Here is a 12,360-nt window from a genome sequence, read left to right as displayed (position 1 = left end):
ATGTGCTACCAACCTCCTGAGCTGCCCCAGCAGGTGAGGGATGAGCCAGCTTCATGTGTACGAGGAGGTGCAGGCCTGGCCCAGTCCACAGGTCTGCGTGTCTGTCCCCAGCACTCTGCAAGGCTAGAAAAGGAGAAAGAACCTATCCAGAATCCCTGCAGGACAGGAAAAGGAGGGGCTATCTCAGCAGGAAAAACTCTACAGTGAAAACGAAGGAAAGCTGGAAAGCGAGGGAAAGACTGAAGATGATGTAGATACACAAGATGAAGGAAAAGTCTATGAGGAAGAAAAGCCAGAAATGGAGGGGAAGCCAGAGCATGCGGAAAAGCACCAACATGAGGGACAGCCAGATGATGAGGGGAAACAAAAAAGCAGAGCAAGTCGGAAGGTGAGGGAAAAGCACCAGGTGAGGGCAAGTCAGAACCCAGGCCAAGCCAGAGAGCCAGCCATGGGCTGCCAAGGAGCGCCCGGCTGAAGATTGTGTGCCCCGAAAAATAAAACCAAAAACGGATGGGGGGACAGATGATTCCCCCAAGGACTATCAGGAGGACTTACAGGGAAGGCATTTGGGCAGTGAGGAGATGATGAGGAAATGTGCAGACACCTCAAGGGCTCAGGAAGAGCTAAGGGAAAAAAAAAAAAAACAAGAACGGATGGTTTTCATTGGATGCAAAGAGATGTACAGGATCCATTCCTACCAAGGGGCTAATGGGGTGTCAGGGGAGTGCGGGGTGGAGATAGGACCCAAAGGGACTTACATGATATCCCATACTTTAAAGCCTTTGGACTTTAATTCTGATTTCTCTGGTAAGAATATTTCAACTCTGTTTTCTCTGGTGGGCATTTGCCAGGTGATGTGTTTTCACCTTAAGCTGATACTTTGCTTCAGGTGTCTGTCATTCTTGTTACCAGCAGCCTTTTTATCCAACTATACAGTGCTCTATATCAGTAGGGGATTTTCACCCATATGCATGGAAGAGATATTCATGGCACTTTGTAAAACAATGAAGGAAAAAGTTTACACACACACACACACATACACACACACACACACACACACACACACACAAAATTGCTCTTCTGACAGCTCAATGTAACTGTGAAATGAGGCAGAAAGCAAATAAGTAAATAAATAAATCCACCTATTCTCTAGTCAAAATCAACATCTCTACCAGACTTGGCTCTGAACCACTTGGGTCTGTTTCCAAAGTTAAGTTTCACCCTGAGGATTTGCTACCATGGAGGGCAGCAAAACAACACTCCGAGGCTTGGACGACAGGTGGAAAAGCGCTCTGTTTCGGCAGCAGTATTGCTGGGTTGGGTTTAGCATCCCCAGGGACCACTTAGAATTGGACACACTAAAACAAAAAAAAATGATTTATTTGGATGGTTAATGTACTCATCACAAAATGCAAGAGGCCCATTCTGTGGGTTGCCTTTTCATTCTGTTGGTAGTATCCTTTGATGAACAAAAGTTTTCAATTTTGATGAAGTCAAATTTATCTATTTTTTCTTTCTTTTTTAAAAATATATTTTATTGATTTTTTACAGAGAGGAGGGGAGAGGGATAGAGAATTAGACATCAACGAGCTCTGTTTCGGCAGCAGTATTGCTGGGTTGGGTTTAGCATCCCCAGGGACCACTTAGAATTGGACACACTAAAACAAAAAAAAATGATTTATTTGGATGGTTAATGTACTCATCACAAAATGCAAGAGGCCCATTCTGTGGGTTGCCTTTTCATTCTGTTGGTAGTATCCTTTGATGAACAAAAGTTTTCAATTTTGATGAAGTCAAATTTATCTATTTTTTCTTTCTTTTTTAAAAATATATTTTATTGATTTTTTACAGAGAGGAGGGGAGAGGGATAGAGAATTAGAAACATCAACGAGAGAGAAACATCGACTCAGCTGCCTCCTGCACACCACCTACTGGGGATGTGCCTGCAACCAAGGTACCTGCCCTTGACCGGGATCGAACCTGGGACCCTTCAGTCGCAGGCCGATGCTCTATCCACTGAGCCAAACCAATTAGGGCTCTATTTTTTTCGTTTATCGCCTGTGCTTTTGGTTTCATATTTCAAGAAATCATTGCTAAATCCAATGTCATGACTTTTAACCCCTGTGTTTTCTTCTAAGAGCTTTACAGTTTTATATCTTTGATTCATTTTGAGTTAATTTTTGTATGCCATGTAAAGGTAAGGGTCCAACTTCATTCTTTCACAAATGAATATCCAATTTTTCCAGCATTTGTTGAAAAGACAGTCTTTCCCTATTGAATGGTCTGGACACCCTGTTGAAAATCATTTAGCCATATATGTGAGGATTTATTTCAGGGCTCTCTATTCTATCCCATTGGCCTATCTATATACCTGTCCTTATACCAGTATCATACTGTTTTGATTACTGTATGTTTCTAGTGAGTTTTGAAATCAGGAAGTATGAATCCTCCAACTTTGTTCTTCTTTTGCAAGATGTTTTGGCTATTCAGGGTCCCTTAAAATTCCATATGAGTTTTAGGATGGATTTTTCTATATCTTCAAAAAACATTGATGGGCTTTTGACAGGGATTATACTGAATCTGTAGATCACTCTGAGTAGTATTGATAGCTTAACAATATTAAATCTTCCCTTAATAAACACAGAATGCCTTTCCATTTATTTCTGTCTTCTTTAATTTATTTCAGCAATGGTTTGTAGTCTTTAATGTACAAGTCTTATACCTGCTTGGTTAAATTTATTCCAAAGTATGTTATTCTTTTTGATGCTACTGTAAATGAAATTGATCATTTGGGGGTTTTCCTGCATTCTGTTATTGTAGTGTATTATCCTAATTGATTTTTCCTATCTTGAACCATCCTTCCATTCCAGGAATAAATCCCACTTGATCATATCATATAATTTCTTTAAGATGTGCTGAATTTGGTTTGCTAGTATTTTGTTGAGAATTTTTATAGCAATATTCATAAGGCTTATCGTTTTATTTTATTGTGTGTCTTCTTCTGGCTTTGATATCGGGGTAATGATGGGATGACAGAATGAGCTAGGAAGAAGTCCCTTATTTTCAAATTATTGGAAGAGATTGGTGTAAATTCTGAAATGTTTGGTAGAATTCACCAGTGAAGCCATCTGGTCCAGCTTTTTTCTTTGATGGGAGGTTTTCAGTCATTCCTCTTACTATTCTTGTTTGTATTTCACTGTATGAATTTGCAATCGTTTATTTGGCCAATTTTTTTATTGATAGACATTTATATTATTTTTAGTATTTTGCTATTATAAACAATGCAGCTATGAACATCCTCGGGACACATTTGTTTTTAGGGACACACTTTAAATATATAAAATTAGCAGTCACATTATTTTATGGTCACACCTCATAAGCTGATTGATATTGGAAATGGGAAGCTCCACCAAGACAAATATTTTTTTCTTATTAATACAGTATTTGTCTTCCTTCTGTCAAACCCTGAGCCAACCACTTTCCCCAGGCTGCCTGGGAGGTATAGGAAAAGGAACATACAGGGAAGACAAGACACGGGAAAAGAACTATGGGAGGTGGAGACAGCTCCTTCACATGGCGAAGAGGATGAGAAAGGCCACCATCAGGCAGAAGAGCTCCCAGGTGGCTAGAAATAAGTGAGGCCGGGGGACGTGGGGCTGCCAAGCTGCTGAGGCTCTCATCTGTCGTGTCTCTGATAGTCTCAGCACCACTACAGACAGTGATCGGCTCACCTGAGAGGTGCTCCTGACCCAGGAGGGGGTGGAGACAAACTTGATGCAGGCATACATTTTCAGGGGATGAGGGGAGCTGCTCCCAGTGCAGAGAAGACAGAGCGGGGGGGGGGGGGGGGCTCGAAAATTCACAAATTTGTGTATGTGATATGGTGCCTTGTACAGTGGGTGCTATCAATATATTTTGTTGAATCAAATAAAAAAGAAAGTCAGTCCTGAAGTTCGCTTGAGATCTTCCCAAGTTACTCGGACCTTGGAGAGTCTTGGAAACTTCAGGTTGAAGGTAACTTTATAAATCACGAGGTTGACCAGTCTCATGGCCCCACTTCTTAGTTAAGGCTTAAGTCTTCTTCATTGTGACTCCAGCAAGCGCTGCTCCACCTCGAATCCCTCCACTGCCTGGGAACTTGGCGTCTCCAGGCGGCCCATTTCATTCCATAAAGAGTCATTGGGTACCTAACACATGTCCGGCATGGGACAGAGGACAGTTCTGCTGTTAGAAAATGTTTCTTTGTATGTGAACCCAAGTGATGTGTCTCTGCTATGCCGCTTATTGTAACCTCAGAGCCAGACAGAGCACGAAGAACCCCCTTTCACAGACCTGCTCCTCAGTTACTTCTGGGGAATGCTCATGCCTTTTGGAGGCGGCCTGTTTCACCATCGCCACCTTCTCTCCCTTCCCTGGACTACTACACCAGCAACACCCAAGCTCATCACGGCCCCCAAGTCCCCACAGGACTGGCCCTGCCCACCTTGCCCTCTCAATTCACTCACCTCTCCTTTGTGCTCACCTCACGTCAGGCACACGGCCCTCTGTTCTGTTGAATCATATTGCTGAGCTCTTTCCAGCCACCAGGCTTCTTTGCATTTACTGTTCCCTGCCTTCCCCTCTGCCGAGTGTCTGGAGGGCGCATGGATGCCTAGGCAGGTCTCCGAACCTCACAGAGGGCTCGCTGGCAGACAAGGGCCCTGCCTGCCCGTAGGACCTCCCAGATCCTGTGGATGGCTGATGTGAGTGGATGGCTGTGATGGGGACACTGACCAGGACAGCACAGAGCATTTAGATTGAGAAAAACTGAGGGAGGTCCGAAAGGAGAGAAATAGAAGTGACTCTTCCACTTTGCCCTGTCTGGAAGCACCTCGCCTTACCCAGGTCCACCCCAGAATCCCTGGGGGCTGACACCTCCCTCCTCTGATTCACACCCACCTGGGGGAGGGGGGGAGGTCCTTTGCCCCTTTCTCCAGGGCTTATCCTCCTCCTCTTCTTTTTGTTTCCCAACTGAGGACCTCATGCTTCCATCCTTAGCCTGGATTGGGCCAGGAGGCTGCCACTGCATGTGCGCCTTGGGGACAGTGTGGCAGGTGTGAACTTGGGGGCCTGGCTCTTGCCTCAGCTGTAGCACTTGGTCACAGGCCCAAGCCTGGGGCTGTGGGGGTGGCCCACTATCCAGAGGCTAAGACAGAGACAGCACTCATCCTGGGATTTCACCAACTGAACATCTGTGCCACCTGGGTAAGTGCTGTTCCCCTCAGCCCCACCCCCCATCAGGCCCAGGTGCGAAAGGGGCCCAGGCAAGGTCATCTCTGAAGTCCCTTCGTGTCTCCCATCCTGAGTCTCTGGGCCCAGTCTCTGGGTGGGACAGGTCCCCAGTCGAGCCCTTGCTCCCAGAAGCCTCCCTGCCTCATTGCTCCCAGAGCCCCTCCCCCAGCAGCCACCCTCATGCTGCCCCCTCCACCCACCTTCCCTCAGCTGTGATGCTGCTTAACCTCCACAGGCTGCTGAGGAGCCCGAGTGACTGTAAAAGGGAAGGAATGTCCAGAGGCAATTGTTTCTCCCTGATATCACTGGGGGGAGGTTGGGTTGGGGGGCCCAGCCAGACAGTGGCGGAGGCAGGATTCTCCCTGAAACGCATCTCTCCCTGCTGCGCTGGCCCCTCTTCCCCAGGCGCAGGCAGCGACCATCCCCTCTCCTCTGTTACCCTCCGCGTCTCATTAGTTTAAGACCTTCAGGAGGCAACCTCCACTCCCAGCTTCCTCCACCTGACCCCAGACCCTTCCCTAACCCCTTCACCGCACACCCACCCCAGTTCTCACAAACCCCTCCTCCGCCTCCTCCTCATCACCCCACCCCCCAGCTCCTTCTCCGGGCTCCAACCCCCTCCTGCCCCGCGCTCCTTTTACAGACATGGAGCGCTGCGGGTTTTCTGCCAAAGTAGGAGAAGTCTGAAGCTAATCTCACCTCCTCCCAGCTCCCAACCTATCCTACCAAATAGGACGTCTGGCAGGCTGCGGGAAGGCGGAGGTGGCCGCGGTGGTGGAGGGAAGAAGAGGGAGGGGTGTGGGGGGGTGGGGGTGAAGCTGAGCCTCAAGGGGGAGGAGCTAATGAGAAGGGCGGAGGTGAAAGCCCTTTGTGGGCTCTGAGCGCCCCACAAATTCCAGGTGTTATTTGCATCAGTTAGAGATGGGGGGATGGGGGATGGTGAGAATGGGGTCGGAGGTCCAGTCCAGGGAAGGGGAGGAGACTTAGGTAGCATTAAGGGAAGATCCCCTGGAAGGCACCCTGATGTGTTGGGAGCAGCATGTGGCTGGGAGTCCGGATAGGCTGTGTGACACTGGGCTGGCTGCTGCCCTCTCTGGGTCTCAGTTTCTCTTGCTTGAAGTGACATATCCCTCTCTATTCTGACCCCAAGGAGAGGAGTGACAGAGGCCCCTTTCTTCAGAATCCACCATCAGGTGGGACCCAGATCACGGGTATGTCCCCAGAATAGCCCGAATCCCACCACACCTGCCAGCAGAAATGGAATCAGGTTCCTCCCTCCTCCTCCTCTCCCTCTCCCCAGGCTTTCATCTTCCCTGGGTGAGCACGGTCCTGCCCAGCACAACAAATGCAGCCCCCTTAGGGCTCTCAGCGTCTCAGTTGTCCCCTCACCATATCTGGCCACCTCCTCACAATTCCCAGAAGTCTACCCTTGAACTTCTCCAAATCCACCCAGTCCTGAAGCAGCAGAGACCCGAGGCAGAGGAGCCCCAACACAGACGTGCATCTCCTCCCTCCCCCCTCCCCCCTCCCCCACAGCCACATTGAAACCCCCTAGCAGAATGGGGCAAATGCTCTTTGAACAGAGTAGGTGGAGGAGGGTAAGGGGTGTGAGAACTGGGGTGGGGGGGATCAGGGTGAGTCAGAAGCAGGTGAGATGTGCAGGGTGGTACTCAGCCCCACCCCAAGGAGATTTCACAGTCTCTTTCCCCTATGCTGGGATCCGCACCTAGACAGCCTCTCACTACCCCTGACCCCTCTGCTGAACTGTAAGCCCCTTCTTTCTTTAGACATTAACCCAGATAGAGAAAAGCAGTTTCCTTTCTTCCCTGGAATTCTCTGTCAGGTTCTTAGTGCCGTCATTCAGCCTTCTCTTCTGCCTGATTCATTCATTCCTTTCATCTTCCCTCATAGGCTTTTTTTGGTTTCAGCCCCTCCAGTTTGGTCAGATCCCTGCTGTCCTGGACTCTTTCCAGGTTTCCTACCGCCCTTTGAGGCTGTGGGGTTCTTTAAACAGGGCCTGAGCAGGCTGGCAATGACCTCACAGGGCCACTATGCACAGTTGCTATATATAGCCTTATAGGATCATCCTCTTCTTCCTCCAACCAGCTGAGTCACAGTCAGCTTGGGGTCCACTCAGACCCCAGGACCTTCTCTGCCACTCCAGACCACAGCCCACCACAGCACCCTGAGCTGTTCTTTATTCTCCAAACCACCCACGTATGCAATGAAAGTGAGTCTTGGGTCCAGAAGACCTTCTTGGGCCCTCAGTGTTTTTATAGCCTCAGTCCTTCATCCCTCTGTCTTCTAATACCTGGCCAGATAGCCAGCCATGGCCTAAATCCCATTTGACTCCACAGAGGTGTGAGCAAGGAGAGAGATTTGGGGAGCAGCTGCTGGATCACTACCTGGGCTTAAATCCTCTACCACTCTTGGGTAAGTTACTACCTCTTGGAGCCTCAGTTTCTTCATCTGTAAAACAATAATAACAGCATAGGTTTTCTAGGAAGATTAAATGGGAAATTGTCTGCAAAGCACTTGGCACACCTGGCGCACAGTAAGTATTCAATAAGAGTCAGCTATCGCTAGAACTTTACCTCCTTTGCCTGATAAAGAGCTGGTTCTCGGATACCCAGGGACTGGCTTGAATCCTTGTTTCCGGTCAGCAGGTGTAGGACCAAAACTAATAGCCAAGACTGCCTAACTCCAAAGCTCTCTATCAGAGGCATGCTACCTCTGAGAATAACAGTTATACCACTTACTAAGTGCCTACTGTATACTGGACACCTGTCATGTAAAAATCACTGTATCTCCAAACTTCACAATACTGGGAAATAACTATTATCCTCATTTTACAATCACAGATTCTAGGCTCAGAGAGGTTAGGTAAGTTCTTTAAGGTTGCACAGCAAGTAAGCACACAGTCCGGATTTGTATTTTAGATAATGGCTCTTGGAAGCCGGGCTCATTTCTCTGCATCGTCTCTAAGGCCTTGCCGCAGACTGACTTGGCAGGCTCACGCAGTTTCCTTTCTAGGTACTTCTTTTAAACGGCCTTATTGGGGGATCTCCACTGGAAAGTCCATTGTCCAGTAGAGGGCAAGTCCCTCCCAACATTCTGCCCTGCTCTTCTCCCCAATCCCACTGCTCTCCGGAAAAGGGCCTGGGCTGAAAGAACCAGCTCTTTATCAGTCAAAGGCCTGGGGTTGTTAGGGAGTCAGGTCCCATCAGCAGAGGAGTCTGGCCTTTATCCCACAAGCCCCGGGGGAGGGGGGGGGACACTGCCGATCTCCTGTGTGGGGAATAAAGAGGCCACTGGGGGCTGCTTTGTCTTGTGCCACCCTCAGGCCAACCAGGCACTGGGGCTCCCCTGCAAGCTGGAGAGGCTCCCCTGAGTGCGCCCTGGCCCCAGACTGCCCCCAACCGGCCTGGGAGAGGGCCTGGGCAGCAGCAGGCACAATCCCGTCCTGGAGAGGCTGCTTGGAGGACTGGCAGTGGGGGCCAGGCTTGCTCCTGCAGCCTCGGGGCTCAAAAGCAACCGGGGAATCCACTGTCAGCTGCCGGGGATTTTCACTGCCCAGCTCCCAGGCCCAACACCACCTAGAAAGCCCCAGATACAATCCCCTTCCCAATGATAAGGACCCTGAGATATAGTTTGTTGAAAATGGAGCACTGAAGCTTTTTCATCCCTCCTGTCCCACAGATCCCCCTGGTGCCCCTCCCCATCCAGCCTCAAAGGGAGGGCAAGGCTCTCTTCCTCTTCTGTCCCCAGGCTCCCGGCCACCCTGCACACCAGAATAGACCACTGACCACCTGCCCTGGGGACTGGAAGGGGCCACAGCCGGTGCTGCCACTCAGGCTGGGAGTGGGGTTGGGAAGAGAGGAGCAGGGAGGCTGGGATTGTGGGAAGGCGTTCCAGGGACCCAGGCTGTTTCCAGCTGCTCCTCTGTGTAGTGCAAAGAGCTCCCCACCAACACCCTGCAAACAACAGCCAGGAAGAGCTTGGAGCTCCAGACCCCCTCTCAGGGCTCAGGCTGAGTCTCCACCCCAAGTTCTTCCCCCTTTCAGTCTCTGGCCTCCACCCCTCCCCAAGTCTGGTCCCTGCCCCTTTCCTCCCTCCCCAGATCAGGCCTCTTCCCCTCTCCCCCCTGAACACCTCAAGCTCTAGGTCTGTCTCCACCTCCCCTATGGTGTATGCCCCACCCCTCCCCTTCCCTGGGGTCAGGGTCTCTGCCCTCACCCCCAGCTCTTTCTAAGAGGATGATGCCCTTGCCCTAACTGGTTTGGCTCAGTGGATGGAGCGTCGGCCTGCGGACTGAAGGGTCCTGGGTTCGATTCTGGTCAAGGGCATGTACCTTGGTTGCGGGCACATCCCCAGTGGGGTGTGCAGGAGGCAGCTGATCAATGTTTCTCTCTCATCGATGTTTCTAACTCTCTATACCTCTCCCTTCCTCTCTGTAAAAAATCAATAAAATATATTTTTTTTAAAAAAGAGGATAATGCCCTTGCTTGGTGACCCCACATTCCAGCCTTGCAGAGCTCACAAGGGCTTCCTGCCTCGTGTGAGATCCCTGCCCCCACCCTTAGCTCCAGCAGCCTCTCTGGCCATCCAGCTGCTGGCCCTCTGCAGTTCCCTTCTGGGACGTCTCCCTCAGCCCCAGGCCCAATTTAGCTCCTTTAATCTTCCCTGTAATCCAATCTGGCCATTTCCAGGCCACACACTGCACTTCCAAACTGCCAGTCCCTGGAGAGGGGCAGGGCCAGGGTGGCCTCAGCTCTTCCCTGGACTGGAGCACCCCCCCCTTCCTGGGCCCTCCTGCTATACCCCCTCCTCTTCCCCCCATGCCTAGGAAACCCCAAGGGAACCTAGGCCTGAGCCCATCCTGACTCCTCACCTCCTGCTTTTCCACCTCAAGGAGAGGTTCCCCAAATTCCAGAGGACAAAATCTGGAACCAGACTACCTGGGTTCCTGGTCCCAGCTCTGCCTCTGACCAGCCACGTGACCGTGGGCCGGTTGCTTCCCTCTCCTTGTCTCTGTTTCTCATCTGTAAATGGGGACCATATCAGCGCATACCTCAGAGATGGCTGTGAGGATTAACTGCGGACTACCTGGGTTCCTGGTCCCAGCTCTGCCTCTGACCAGCCACGTGACCGTGGGCAGGTTGCTTCCCTCTCCTTGTCTCTGTTTCTCATCTGTAAATGGGGACCATATCAGCGCATACCTCAGAGACTCAGAGACTCAGAGACGGCTGTGAGGATTAACTGCATTACTTTATGTAAAGTGCTTAGAATAGCTCCAGATACATACTAAGTGCTTTTTAAGTGTTAAATAAAAATTCCCTTTCCCAGTCTTGTATTACAATGAGTTTATTTCCTCCAAGTTAAGACACCATGAATTGTGAAACACTTCATTTATTTAATAACATCATTTCGGGGGGAGGGGCAAAACATCGCCATATAAAATGTACAAATTATTTGTAAGCCATCTTCCAATTTCACATGTGTAAATTGTTCAGTAACAAAATTTGTGTCCCATACTCATCTCTCCGAGGTCTCTGCTTCTACCCAGAGAGTCCTTTTTCAGCTTCTGTGCATGCATTGTTTTGTTTGTTTTTATTGATTTTTAGAAAGAGAGGAAGTTGAGAGGGAGAGAGAGAAAGATAGAAACATCAATCAGCTGCCTCCTGCACACCCTCTACTGGGGACCAAGCCTGCAACCCGGGCATGAGCCTGACCAGGAATCGAACCAGCAACCTCTTGGTTCATGGGTTGATGCTCAACCACTGAGCCACACCAACTGGGCTGTGCATTCATTGTTGAAGGCTGGTACCCAAGGTATTGGGTTCAAGTCCTTACTCCCAAATCATAGTTGAGCCACCTCAGGCAAGTTCTTTGGCTTTTTTAAGCCTCAGTTTTACCTAAACAGCCAAGATAACTCACAGCAATCGTAGTGAATATTAAATGAGATCATATATGTTAAGGCGTTTAGCGTGTATTGGATATTAAATACAGGAGAGCGTTCAATATTGTGATGATTTTTAAATGTTTGTTGAGTTGAACCTGGACTCTTCAAAGACTGGGTTGGGAGGTGAAGATCTGGTATTTCATGGTTGACGTGCCCTCCAGTGGCCATACTGTGAAACTGCAGGCTTCCTGATTCACTTGGGGAGTCCTTTTGCTGGTCCAGGAACTAACTCAGCTACCCCACCCCCAGGCCAGGCTTATCTAACCCAACTGGAATTCTTCACTTTATCTTTCCTTTTACAGAGGCCTTAAGGGGCTTTCTAAAGTACTTAATAGGACAAGACACCAGGGGCAGAGCTTTAGCCCAGGAAGGCTACAGCCTGGATGTAAACTGTCTCTCAAAGCTGCGGGCGCTGGCCCTGCGGCAGGGAGGTAGGATGGTGGAGTGCTGTGTGCTGTGTCCAGTTCTCCCCTGACCTGGACACTGTGGGATCTGGCTGGTGTGAGACCCCTCTTGCTGCCCACATCCAAATATCCAGCACAGAACAAGTATAGCCCACGTCACGAATCTGCTTCTGGACATTTGTTCAACCTTCCCTCCTCCTTCCCTCTCTCCCTTCTTTCCTTCCTTCCTCCTTCCTTCCTTCCTTCCTTCCTTCCTTCATTCATTCCTTCCTCCCTCCCTCCCTCCCTCTCTCCCTGCATTCATTTTATTGAACACTGGCTGTGTACCAAGCCTCACGTCCTAGGTACTGGGGGTTAAAAAGATCAATCTAATACAGGCATAAATACTGCTGCCAGGAGTTGTTCACAATGTCCCAGACACCACATGCAGAGTTAATCCTTGCATCTGAGTGTTTACAGCTTCTTTCTCTGTGTGGCTGAGTGAGAGGGCAGAGGCAGGAACCTCAAATCCAGGCTGCCTGAGGCCCCTGATGAAATGTGTCCATAGTGGAAGCTTTGTCTGGCCAGGTTTAGGGACTGACTTCCTCCTCCTGGGCCACACTGCTCCTCTGAGAAATGTTCTCCATCTCAAACATTGACCACACTCCCAACTCCACCTGCTTGGGGCCCCTGATCTCCCCTCCCTTTCCCAGCACTGCCCTTCGCCCAGGGTCCAGGGCAGGG

General features: G+C 49.8%; 1 pseudogene; it reads left to right on the top strand.

Annotated features, from left to right (window-relative positions):
* On the top strand, window positions 1-5,527 carry LOC102253665 (annotated as a pseudogene).
* The last annotated feature ends 6,833 nt before the right edge of the window (window positions 5,528-12,360 follow it).

This window comes from Myotis brandtii, unplaced genomic scaffold (assembly GCF_000412655.1).
Source record: "Myotis brandtii unplaced genomic scaffold, ASM41265v1 scaffold79, whole genome shotgun sequence".
NCBI classification, from domain to species: domain Eukaryota; kingdom Metazoa; phylum Chordata; class Mammalia; order Chiroptera; family Vespertilionidae; genus Myotis; species Myotis brandtii.
Note: the sequence above shows the minus strand (reverse complement) of the source record. Positions and strands in the feature narration are given on the sequence as shown.